We start from the raw sequence: 12,847 nt of genomic DNA, 5'->3' as shown, positions 1-12,847 counted from the left end.
ACATCACTGCCCGAACCACAGCTGAGAATAGGGCAACGACACGCATGTATGTGACCAGGTCACAAGCAGAAAAATGGACTGACGCTAGGGAAACGATCAGGGACATCCAATCGGCCAGCACACCACACGAATTGACTGAGTGGGCGCGGGTGGGTCTAAGGGACGATGAAGGCTGCTGGCGGACAAAAGACACGAACAAATGGTTGCTGCCTGATGCATATTTGATCCCCATACTGACAATGGCACACTCCCCTGCACACATAGGCTCTGCCCCCATGATTGAACTCATTTCCAAAGTTTGGCACAACAACAAGATCCCCGACTCGGCCAAACGCCTAGTCCAGCAGTGCCTTATCTGCTTACAACACAACCCTGGGAAAGGAACTGTGGTACCCCGGGGAGGGTTTGGGATCCCCGACCACCCCTTTGAGGTCCTTCAGATGGATTACATCCAGCTAGAGAGGTGCCAAGGCTTGAAGTACGTTTTAGTCATTGTATGTGCCTTCAGCAAATGGGTGGAAGCCTATCCGACCCGAGATAACACTGCCATGACTACTGCCAAAGTACTACTGAAAGAGTTTTTCCCCCGCTACGGCCTTTGTCGAATTTTATGGAGTGACAATGGCCCCCACTTCATAGCTGAAGTTATCCAACTAATCCTGAAGGGGTTAGGGGTAAAACAAAGGTTCCATGCGGTCTTCCACCCCCAATCCGCTGGCCTGGTTGAACGACACAACGCTACACTGAAACTGAAACTGTCAAAAATAGTGGCCACCACAGGACTTAAGTGGCCAGATGCCCTTCCACTGGCATTACTATTGATGCGCTCCACTCCCACTAAGCACCACTTGACCCCCTACGAAGTTGTGTTTGGGCGGCCTATGAACCTCTGGACTGCCCCCAAACCGACCTCCATTCACGACGGCCCCGACGTCCTGCTGTCAGATTATTTATACAAGTTAACTAAAACATTGTCTGTCATTCATCAACAGGTGCAGCAGGCCATCCCCGATGCTTCCAGGGGTCCCGGTCACGATATCCAACCGAGTGACTACATCCTAGTCCGGAACTTTCAACGAGCGAAGAGTCTGGAACCCCGGTGGACGGGCCCCTGGCAAGTACTGATCACCACTCGGACGGCTCTTCGAGTGGAGGGGAAGAAGCACTGGCTGCACGCCCACCACTGCAAAAAGATTTCCTCGACCCTGGCCACGACAGACAACGTCAGCACCCAAGAAGAGCTCCTGAACAAAGACCGACCATCACTGAACTGCTATCCTGATACCGAGGCACTTGAACTTGCAAAACACTCTGATCCCACTGTGCCATCTCGAGAAGGGTATTTCCTGCGTCGAAAGGAGGGAGCTTCGGCTAAGTAGGCCACTGACTAAGTTAAAAATCTCAGAACGGTGACCCAAAGCAACCAAGGGTTACCCGGAGAGAAGTTAAACAAAGTCTGTGGTTCTGCCCACTACCGAGCACCTTGAAGATGAAGATGATAGAAGCGCCAGATAAGAAGATGATGGAAGCGCCAGATAAGAAGACGTCGGAAGCAACAGGAAATACCCACTACAGGAACCCAAAGACTGACAATTTGCACAAATCAAAGACAATCGCTTTCTTCATTGTCTTCCTCTTTTGCCTCCTCCTCATGACCTCCTTCTGGATCTTGGAGGAAAGCACACCCGCCCACCAGATGTTGCCAACCACTGTCCAGCCAACGGCCATGAAAGAGCACCACCTGATCACCCTTTCACCTCAGCTCCGAGAAAGGCGTAGGGAGTTCTGGAACAATTCCTTCGTACAACTGTTGCACCAGCACAACCTTGCTGCAAATGCCACGAACTGCTGGATCTGTGGGTTGCTCCCACATGCTACCGGACACTCCATCCCCTTCATCCCTTCTCCTTTCTCAGTTCACGGCTCCTGCCTCGCCTGGTTGATCCTCATGCAGGAAAGCCACAAGGACAACGCCGCTTCTGGTCAGACAGTGTCACACTTCTACTATGGGTTCTGGCTGAACAAGACAGGAAAGCCCTTTTGTCCTGCAATTTCAGGTTCAACCTTCCTTACGAACATCCCTGCCAAAGAAAGGGTCGAAATGCAAGTGCTCCACAATCCAGCCAGACCCACCTTCTCCCACCTGCGGAAACAAACGGCTGCCACCCTGACCGTGGCCCTGTCTGTCATCAATGTCACAGGACTCGTATGCCTCGAAGGACAAGGAACGCAGCTGGTGGGTCACAGTTCTTGTCGCATCACCAAAACATTGGTCTCAGCTGACCCCCCCACCTTTGTTGCTTCCCTGAACATGTACTTTGTTTGTGGCACCAAAGCTTACACTTGGCTCCCAAGAGGCTGGAGGGGTACGTGCTACATCGCCTTCATTCTTCCTCCCACGTATGTGGCTCCAGCCAACCACCACCGGCAAAAGCGCGCCGGAGATGTTGAACAAGCCGACTCCACCGGAGCACAGTTCCTGGATGCAGCAAAGGGACTTGTTCCTCTGTGGGGACCAATGGCAAATAGCCGCGCTATCCGATACCTGACTCAGGCAGTAGAAACAACCATTAACATCACCGCTGGCATCCTTGCTAACAACACGGCTGAGCTTCAGGCAGTCCGCCTGGTGGCTCTTCAAAACCGTCTTGTTCTAGATGTGGTTCTGGCCGACCGTGGAGGAGCATGCCGCATCATCGGCTCCAGCTGTTGCACCTACGTGCCAGATAACTCACCTTCAGTCTACAAAGCAATCGAACACCTCCACAGACTGTCCTCGGAGGTTCACCAGGAGCAGGAAGGATGGTCGCTTGGAGGCTGGTTCTGGGACACTTTGAAGAACTGGGGATGGAGAGTGTTCACGTTTTTATTGATACCAATCATGATACTGTGTGGGTGTTGCCTAGGTATTCAATGTTTACCACCTTTATGTGCACTCATTTCCAACTGTATGTGCCCAAAGACTTTGAACTTTAAACCTGAGCACATGAGTCCTCTATACGAGATAGAGGTGCGTGGTCTCATGGGGATCGATCCGAACTGACAAGCTGGCGAGACATGTTAAAGGGAGGACTGTGGAATTTTAGTTCGTGTACTAAACATCATCTACGCCATCTTGCCGATTCACGTATAAACATACACGACAGCCATTTTTGGTACCATGGTCTCCCTGTTCACGATCGCCCATCAGCACACTTCCCTGAACCTTGCAAGCCTTCCCCGCGCCTCCTGGCTGCCCCCGCGCTCACATGCACAAGCCATGAAACCCCCCCCATGACTCTGTCTCAGGGAATCACACCCCGCGCCTGACCAACACCTCCTTTCCGTCCATGAATACCCCTCTGTGGATAAACCCTTCCACCACGCTCGATTGTCCACACCGATCCTTTCCGTCCATGAATACCCCTCCTTTGATGACCCCTTCCTCTGAGCCCGACTGCCTGTACGAACCGCTGGTCATCCCTTAGCCCGAGGATACGGTTTATTGCCCACTACTGTATGCACCCGCCTCTCCTGAAAGAGACCACTATTGATCATGACGTCCCCACCCCCTGAGACTCGATCAGGCGCACACATTCCAAAGGAATCGGCAGAACACTCAGCTGCGTGATAGCCCCTCCCAATCATATGAGGGGAAAGGGCCTCTACTGTTGTCATGTGTTGGAATGGGCCGGAACTGGGGGGGTGCCGGGGATGTCATTCTCATACTTCACAATGTCCTTGCTGTAATAAAGAACGTTCACATGTCTTAGACCAGTGTATAAAAGACCAGGTCTCAGAGAGGTTGGGAGAGCACCTCGAGACGATACCTTGTTGTCTGATCTGATGTGTTCTACTCCGACGGAATAAACTTGTTTCCTGTCTTCCTGTCTCCAGCGCCTGCCTCTTTATTGAATAACCTCGTATGGTATTAGAGGCGTTTTACGCCGGGCAAATTTAACTTAGGAAACATCTACTGAAATCGCCTGACCATTTTGAATTGATCTTTAACACCCAATAGGAATGTCCCATCTCCCCCCATGTTATTTGCAGGGGCGATACAACCATTTATTTGTGTTGCAGGAGGAGGGCCATATCAGGAAAGTCCGCTCCAGGATGTGGAACAGGTTATCTGGATCAAGTCATGTACCTTCCCAAAGTAGGTGGGGCTTGAGCGGCTGGCGGCAACTAGTTTCAGAATCCAGTGAGAACCCAAGGTTTTTTAATATTTGTTAGTCAAGGTGTATCATACAGATGCAGAGATCAGAGAAGGTAATTTAGGGATAATAATGCAGGGCCACACAGTAGTGTGGCTTTTTTTGCAGCTGCCCACCATAGTCCTCATAGCATTTACTAAAATGGTGAGACTACCTACAGTCCTTTACTACTTCATGAATATCCCAATCTGGATCCCACAAGCTTCGTTTACATCCCTAGATGTGCTGCTTAGGGAACTAATCCAGGATGGACAGTGCCCTTGGATATTGCTGCGCACACTCCAAAAACCTTTACCGGCGGGGGTCTAGGTGCTCCATACAGTCGAAGACAGGATAAGACCAAAGACTCGTACCGAACAATGTTGAACACGGAGAGGCACACAAGTCGGAACCCGGCGGTGGAGAAAAAACAATCTAACAAAGGAGTCAATGCCCATGCGCAATATCACCAAGAAAAGGAATCACTACCTCGAAACTCGAAAGAACAACTCCAAACCCAACACTAGGTGGCAGGAGTATACAGAGCATGTGTATCTACAGTCACACATGCCATCGAACACTATATTACCACGCAGCTCAGCTGCAATGTTTCATCTGTTGGCTAGCGGGGCTCAACCTGGCAGAAATGGGAGAGTTCGAAGACCCTTATAGGTAGGGAGCACTGCTGCCACAGCTATTGGGGATAAAGTTAAGCGGTTGCCCGATTACAGCGTGCTTCTGGTTGCAGGTCATGCGGGACCCAGAGCATACATTAAACCACAGACAGCTGCACACAGCACAACAGAGGTTTGCCTTCTGGGGCTGTATACAGGGCACCCAGAGAGGAAAGTGTGAAACAGGTACTTGGCCTTGATGGTAGCGCGCAAGGACATTGCTCTTAACTTGAAGTCCACCCTTTTGCCCACCTTAAAGTAGTGTCCCCAAGGAGATAGGTCTATATACGTGGTTGAAGCTAGACCTTATTTGAATATAGAATACACACAAATGCATAAACCACACTTACTTCAAACGAAAGCCTTTCAAGGGATGGAATTTTTTTTATTCAATCCAAACCTGGCAACTTTATTTTTTGCCAATTATTTTATACTTCATCAAAAACTGCGTATGCTTTAAACAGAAAAACACTGTACATTGAAATATCTTACACTTTTGTACATAGAGAGCTAAACAATATTTGAACAAATGTACCAACATCAAACAACGTACAAAGAAATAAATACATTACACCAAAAACACAAATACATACATTAATAATCCATGAATAAGAAAAATCTAGTGCATGGGGAATATTGTCAAATAGAGGACAGTAAATGACAGTAATTCAGTATTCACTGGACTTATGAGTCCTAGTTGTCTTTGCTAATGAAATTGTATTCCACAAGGCTTTCGTTTGAAGTAAGTGTGGTTTAGGGATTTGTGTGTATTCTACACCTTAAAGTAGGTGGCAGGCTGAGGTCAGAATTTGGGCAATAGCTGAGGGGGAGGCGCTTTATGCCGAAAACTACAGAGGAATATGCAGATGGCAGATTTGTGGGTGCGTGGTCACTGGTTTCTTGGAGCTGGAGCAGTAATATGAAATATTCCTAGGATGGGTGACCTTCTCTTTTTCATGCTAGATCTAGAGATGCACATGAGCTGCGGACTGAAAGCAAGGTGGGTATGGAGGGTTGCCTGTGCTTTTTAGCCGCTGGGTGAGCAGCTGGATGACCCGCCTCCACCACCCACTAGGGAAATTGTGGACAGCCTCTACAGTGGAATTACTGAATGGTGCTATATGCCACACTGGGTCGATTCAGGTTCAAAGTTACATTGGTTTTTGTAATTCTTTATGCAGTTGGGATGTCCTAAGCTTGCACGGTCAGGTGGTGCTCTGTTGCATAGACCTACGGGCCCCCAACAACTGGCAACAGAGGGTTGGCCATATCATGCAGACACAACGGATACAGATGAACGCATGTAATTGGCCATCAACTGTGTACTGCTCATCTTGAACTAAAAGATGTTCATGCTTGACCTGTCTCTAGCATGTGTCGTTGACATTGCAGATGGAATGTATCAGATATCAAAGATAATAATTAAAAAAAGAAGACTCTGCCTTGGGAATAACCGGCCAAAGCACACAAGCCAAACCCCAAAGTGGATGAAATTCACCACCTCTTCCAACCACCTTAGGTCAATACTCAAAATCCACTGTTGTAACCAGTTTCCAGCTTTCCCCTACCCATACATCTATTATTTCATGCCCTTTACACCATGCTTGCTTTTTTCCTCCCTTCTCTGTATAGCAGAACATTAAAGTTGTTTTGTATAATCGTAATTGCTTGTAATGTATGCCATCATGAATCTTCACCTAAAAACAATTTAGTTGTGCTGTGTGACCACATCAAATACCAAGCATTGGCATAGCCAATAGGTCTCGCCTTTTGGACATTATAAGTGTTTAGCCATGCAACAGTTGATGTTGCACCAAGGTTATTGTGCTGCACAATTTAACACTTATAAGGTCCCAAAGGCGAGACCTATTGGCTATGCCAATGATTGTTTCCATGTTCTTGCCTCTTCCTTGGCAGGGCTACAGTGCCCCTTTAGCCCATGAACACCAGTCGCCTTTCATGCAAGGGGATAATAGCAAGGGTAACAAATATAATATACATCCTTGAAGGATAAGGAGTCAGAAATAAAGTGTGTTTAACAGGAAAGATAAGAAACTTAGGGAACACCTGGTAGAAAGCAACCAAATAAAACATGCAAGGAAATTAGGATCTAAAGCAGCAAGCATTATAAGGCAGGACATCGGAAACCGAGAAAGCAGGGAAAGTATGGGCAAGGAGTGAGCCGTGGGTACCTACTAAAAGCAGTAAACGTTTATGAATAAGATTACATTTAACTTTGTGAGGAACAAGGTAGTAGTCTGCCCCAGGAAACCAGAATAGACTGCTTAGCAGTGTGACCCCAACTAAAATGGTGAGGGCTACAAATTCATGTCCTCGGCGGTGCCTCTGCAGTCCAGTGGACATAAATATCTTGTCCTGTGCCCAAGCCAAGAAAATCCTTTGTGTATTGTTTCACCAGAAGGAATTTTTTTCTTTTGAAAACTAATCTCGAAGTGTAAGGAATGAGCTTTCAGCACATCGTGACATTTTTTTGTTCTCTTTGTCATCTGAGCACAGTAATACAAACATCACACAGAGTGAAAGTGAAATAATTCAGTACTTGCTTTTACTGTAATCACAGGTCCCTGAGCTCTTATCAAGACTGTAGCGATGGGAGCGTGGCCAAGACATCAAGCATGGCGGACGTGTGAGCTCAGAGCTCCGTCCGTAATCCTGTCCCAACTGAAGGCATCCACTGACTCTGAGGTGCTCAACCTGACCCCCTTCACTACACTACACCATGGGGAGCATAGCGGCAGCTAGTTTTTGCCAGAAAGAAGCTCCAGAAAACAAACTTGGAGTGGAGGTGAGGAGGCCGTCACAAAGGGTGCGACTGGACTGAAATCAACCTGTGGTTCAAGGGGGCACAAGGAGGACGAGCCACACTTGGGCGCAACTTTGGCCCAAACACCACAGGCACAAGTAAGGTCAACCAACCCTGGGCCTAGAGGAAGCAGTGAGACCTGTGTAAAGTCCTGGGAGACGGACTGTAAGGGCGAGGCTGCTGGGCCCACAGCGCGCTGAGAGTGCCTGGTTCTGTTGGGGCAGACTGCTGGGCCTAAGGGGGCAGGAAAAAGAAGCGAAGGCAGCCAGCGAGACCCCACGACAGAGAGGGCCTGAAGCATCATTGGCAAGGTAGACAGCAGCGGAAAGTGTAGCAACGTCATACCTGGCAGTGCCACTTGGATAGCGATCAAGATGGTGACCGGAGTTTCGTTTGGCAATTTTTGCTAGGGACAATAGGGGGCGTAGAGACAGTATACTAGCTCTACATCTTGCTCCCTGGGAGGTGCGCTGCACTGGAGCGGTGCCAGCGGAAACAAGCGTGCGCGCCTCATGCTGAAAAGAGGCAGCAGGGGGAAGGGAGAGAGGAGGGGGCCCGCGCCAGTTTCCCTTGCGGGAGCGAGCGAGTTAATTACAAATATATGGTATGAAAGCTCGCTCCAGCAAAGGGAATCGCCAGATGTGCACGCGTTGCCATTGGAAGCAATGCAACGCCCGCAAAGCTGTGCCGATGTGGCTAAACGTCTTTTTCCTATGCAGCGCATGAGTGCTGCGTAGGCGAGACCTAAAAAAACAATCAGAAACCTTGTACTCTTACACTTTTCACCTGCTACCCCTTTCATTCCTGCATCTATCTCCTTTTCACTTGCTTACTGACCTTAACCTAAATCTGCAACCAATACCATTCTGCAGAATCTTTCTCGTCGTCTCTCTTCTTGCACTAAACTGGACATGAAATTGAGAGGTGTGACTGTATACTTCTTTTGCCCAAAATACAAATCGCCCTAGACTCTCACTGGTGTATTGGACCCGCAACCCTTACAAAAGTTACATTAGCACTGGGCAGTTCGTCCAATTCCTGGTACCTTCAAATGGCTTCTATACATTTAATCGAGCTAATCTGACTTGAAGGTGCGAGCTAGTTCGACCACTAAATAACCTCCTTAATTCCCGGAAATATTTTCTGGCATGGAGGGGCACAAAACACTGTGTTAACATACTGGTTCTTTACCCAAGCTCACCGGACTCAGCTTCGACAAACCGCTCGAAATCACCAAAGCATATTGCATACCGGCCAGAAAGCAAGCGAATAGCAACGCCCCGAGGCCTATAATATGCAAACCGCTAAGAGAAAATCACACTGACGCGATCTTTTCCGTAGCCTGGAAAGGCCGTCCGATGCTGGTAAACGGAAGCAAAGTAACAATCACCCAGGGGGGAGAAGCGAAGCAGGTGGACAAGACAGTACATGATACAGCCTCCATCTGTGTAATGAACAAAATCCATTTATTCTTTCCTTTTTCTACATACATCTTTTACCTTTCCCCTCTTTCTATTCCCATCCAACCCCCTGGGGGGGGCCGAAAAAAGCAAGGCACCAGCGACAACACCAGACCACCATGACAGACCCAACAAAAGCGGGCCTGTCTACTGACCTGAAGATAGTATCCATGAACGTTAAAGGACTGAACCACCCGGTCAAACGAAGGAAAATATTAGAACACCTGGCCAAACTAAAGGGAGACGTATACATGCTGCAAGGGACCAAGCTCTCAGAAGAAGAAGCGAAACAACTCAAGGCTAGATGGATAGGGGAAATACACTGCTCACCAGCAAAAGGGAAGACAAGAGGAGTAATAACGATCCTGAGCAAGAGGGCCAACCTAACAACACAAACAACGGACGCAGACGAGGACGGCCGCATGCTAATAACGAGCGTCCAAAGAGGGAGCGACAGAATACACGTGGTCAACATATACGGCCCCAACTCTGAAGATAAACAATTCTGGCAGGAAGTGGACAGCAAACTGTCCGCCCTGCCACATGAGGACCTCCTGATCACAGCCGGTGACATGAACAAAACAATGGACCAGGCAACGGACAGGCACCTAAACAGACCGAGCCACAACTCCAACAACAGCAATAACACCCTGAAAGACCTGTGCATCAAACAACATCTAGCAGACCCATGGAGGCTACAACATCCATCAGCGCGTGAGTACACTTTCTACTCACACCCACACAACTCCTACAGCAGGATTGACTACATACTGATGTCCAACACTCACACGCACCTTATAGAACAGACGGAGATAGCTCCAATAACCATCTCGGACCACGCTCACATAACACTCACTCTAAGTGGCAAACACAACGAAAGCCCGACGAGAAGATGGAGGCTCAACGACGACATCCTCCAGAACAGAGAGAACGTTAAAGAAATCGAAGCCACAATTAGAGAATACCTCGAGCACAATGATAATGGCGAAGTAGGGAAGGACATCATATGGGACGCCCTCAAAGCGACACTAAGGGGGAAACTAATAAACATCAAATCCAGGATGAACAGAAGCAGAAACAAGAAAATCTCTGAGCTGGAGGAGGAGATAACAGCACTGGAGAGAGGACACTGCGCAAACATAACAGACAAAAACACGCTCACCCTGCTCACAAAAAAGAAATACGAACTGAACAGGATCTTAAGCGAGAGGGCAGGGTCCTGGCTAATAAAGTTCAAATCAGTCAACCTATGCGCAGCAAACAAAGCAGGGAAACAGCTGGCATCCTATCTAAAGGCAAAACAGAGGCAACACACGATAGCAGCAATAACAGATCAAACGAAGAAGTCCCAAACAACGAACAAAGGAATACTAGAAGTCTTCAGACAATTCTACCAAGAGCTGTACACTGAGGACAAGAACCTGAGCAAAGACGCTGGACTAAAGCTGCTCAATGACACCAATCTGCCAAAACTCAAGGAGGAGGAGAGAGAGTCGCTCGAAGCCGACATAACGGAAAAGGAGATTGAAACAGCCATAAGCCAACTAAAACAGAACAAAGCGCCAGGACCAGATGGATACTCCGCAGCATTCTACAAAATCTTTGTAGAACACATTAAAACGCTAATGGCACAAACGTACTCGACATGCATCCAGAACGGGAAGATGACAGAGTCCATGTGCGAGGCCAATATCACCATAATCCCTAAGGAGGGGAAGGACCCACAACACCCCCAGAACTATAGACCAATCTCGCTAATAAATGTCGACTGCAAAGTCTACGCAAAGGTTTTAGCCAACAGACTAAACAGAATCCTGCCAGACATCATCCACACCTCACAAGTGGGATACATTAAAAACAGGCTATCGCAAGACAACACGAGGCTACTGTGCCATCTGATTAGCCACACAGCAAGAAGCAATGAACAAGCAGTCATGATAGCGCTGGACGCGGAGAAAGCCTTTGACAGAGTCTCGTGGCCTTTCTTGCGAAACTGCATGGGGAGTTTCGGACTGGGGGAAAAATACACGGCAATGGTCATGGCCCTCTACAACAAACCGAAAGCTAAAATAGTGGTAAACGGGAGTGCATCCGAAACGCTCACGCTGGGAAGAGGCACCAGACAAGGATGCCCCCCTCTCCCCCGGCCTCTTCTTGCTTGCTCTAGAACCCCTCCTAGCCAGAATAAGGGACAACGTAGGTATAACAGGTGTCAAGATCAAAGAGAAGACAGTCAAACTAGCGGCGTACGCAGACGACATCCTAATCACAACGGCAAACCCCTCCACGTCAATAAAAGCGCTCATGGCCACAATAGGAGAGTACGCGGAAGCCTCAGGCTACAAACTCAACAAGGAGAAATCGGAGTGCAAGCCAATGAATGTCCACACCACAAAAGAAGTCCTAGGCGAATCCGGGCTAGCATGGCAGACGAAACCACTAAAATATCTAGGACTCCACTTTGGAAGAGACCTCACATCAACGCTACAACACAACGAAGACCTTACGCTGAAAAAAATAAAAGAAAGGCTAGAACTATGGTCGCCAAAATACATAAGCTGGTGGGGGAGAATAAAAACCATCAAAATGATGATAACCCCAGCGATAAACTACACGCTAACAATGCTACCACTCCTACTGACAGAGACATTCCACAAAAAATTAGACCAACTCATAAACATCTTCCTATGGAAAAACAAAAAAACAAGGATAAGCCTACAAAAACTAAGACTGACAAGGGACCTTGGAGGCCTAAACCTGGCAGACTTCAAAATATACCAAACGGCATGCCTGGCGAGACAGGGTATTGCCTGGGTAGACGACACACAAACCTACAAACCAGTATGGCTCGAGGTCGAACAAGACATCCTGGGAGGGCTCAAGCCAATAGCCCTCCTAACAGCAAACAGACACCCAAAAAAAACCAACGCCATACTGAAGCACACGAGAGAAGCACTGATGAAAGTAGACAGGCGCATGGCGCAGAAGCTGAAAGGCTCAACATGGGAGTCGATCTGGTTCAACACGAAAGTAAACTATCATGGAGTGATATTACACAACGACACATGGATCGAGAAAGGCATCAGCCTTCCCAACCAGACGGAAGCTAAGCACGGACCGCTGACGTTCCAGAACCTACAGCAGCTACACAACCTCCCAAACCAAGAGCTCTACAACTTCCTAAAGATCAAGACAGCCATAACAAAAGCGAACCTACACAGAGGAGAGCCAGGAATCATCAAGTACCTGCAAGCCCTCAACTCAACAGGTCACCAAACTGCAAAGATCTACAAGCTCCTAAGCCCCTCCACGCTGGCGCAGAACAAGAAGGCCACCAGCACATGGGAGATGCTCCTAGGCAGGCAACTGAATGAAATAGAACGGGCAAAAATGTGGAGCTCAGCGACAACAAACAAAGTCACCCCACAACTAGCGCAAACAAAGTCTTGGCTTCTCCACAGGGCCTACTGGACGCCATCCAGGCTCCACAAGGTCGGCATTGCAGAATCTGGAAACTGCTGGAACTGCCAGAAAGAAGAAGGCACCCTCGAACACCTCATCTTCAGCTGTGTAAAGGTCAAGAGGTTCTGGACACAAATCAACACCTTCATAAATGATATGCTCAAAGCCGACCTAACAATTAGCTTTGTAAGCCTGGCGACAGAACACATGACCGCGAATCTAGAAAGCAGAGAAGAGAGAGAACTGCTAGAC

Source organism: Lissotriton helveticus, chromosome 10 (assembly GCF_964261635.1).
Source record: "Lissotriton helveticus chromosome 10, aLisHel1.1, whole genome shotgun sequence".
NCBI classification, from domain to species: domain Eukaryota; kingdom Metazoa; phylum Chordata; class Amphibia; order Caudata; family Salamandridae; genus Lissotriton; species Lissotriton helveticus.
This window is presented reverse-complemented; position numbering follows the sequence as displayed.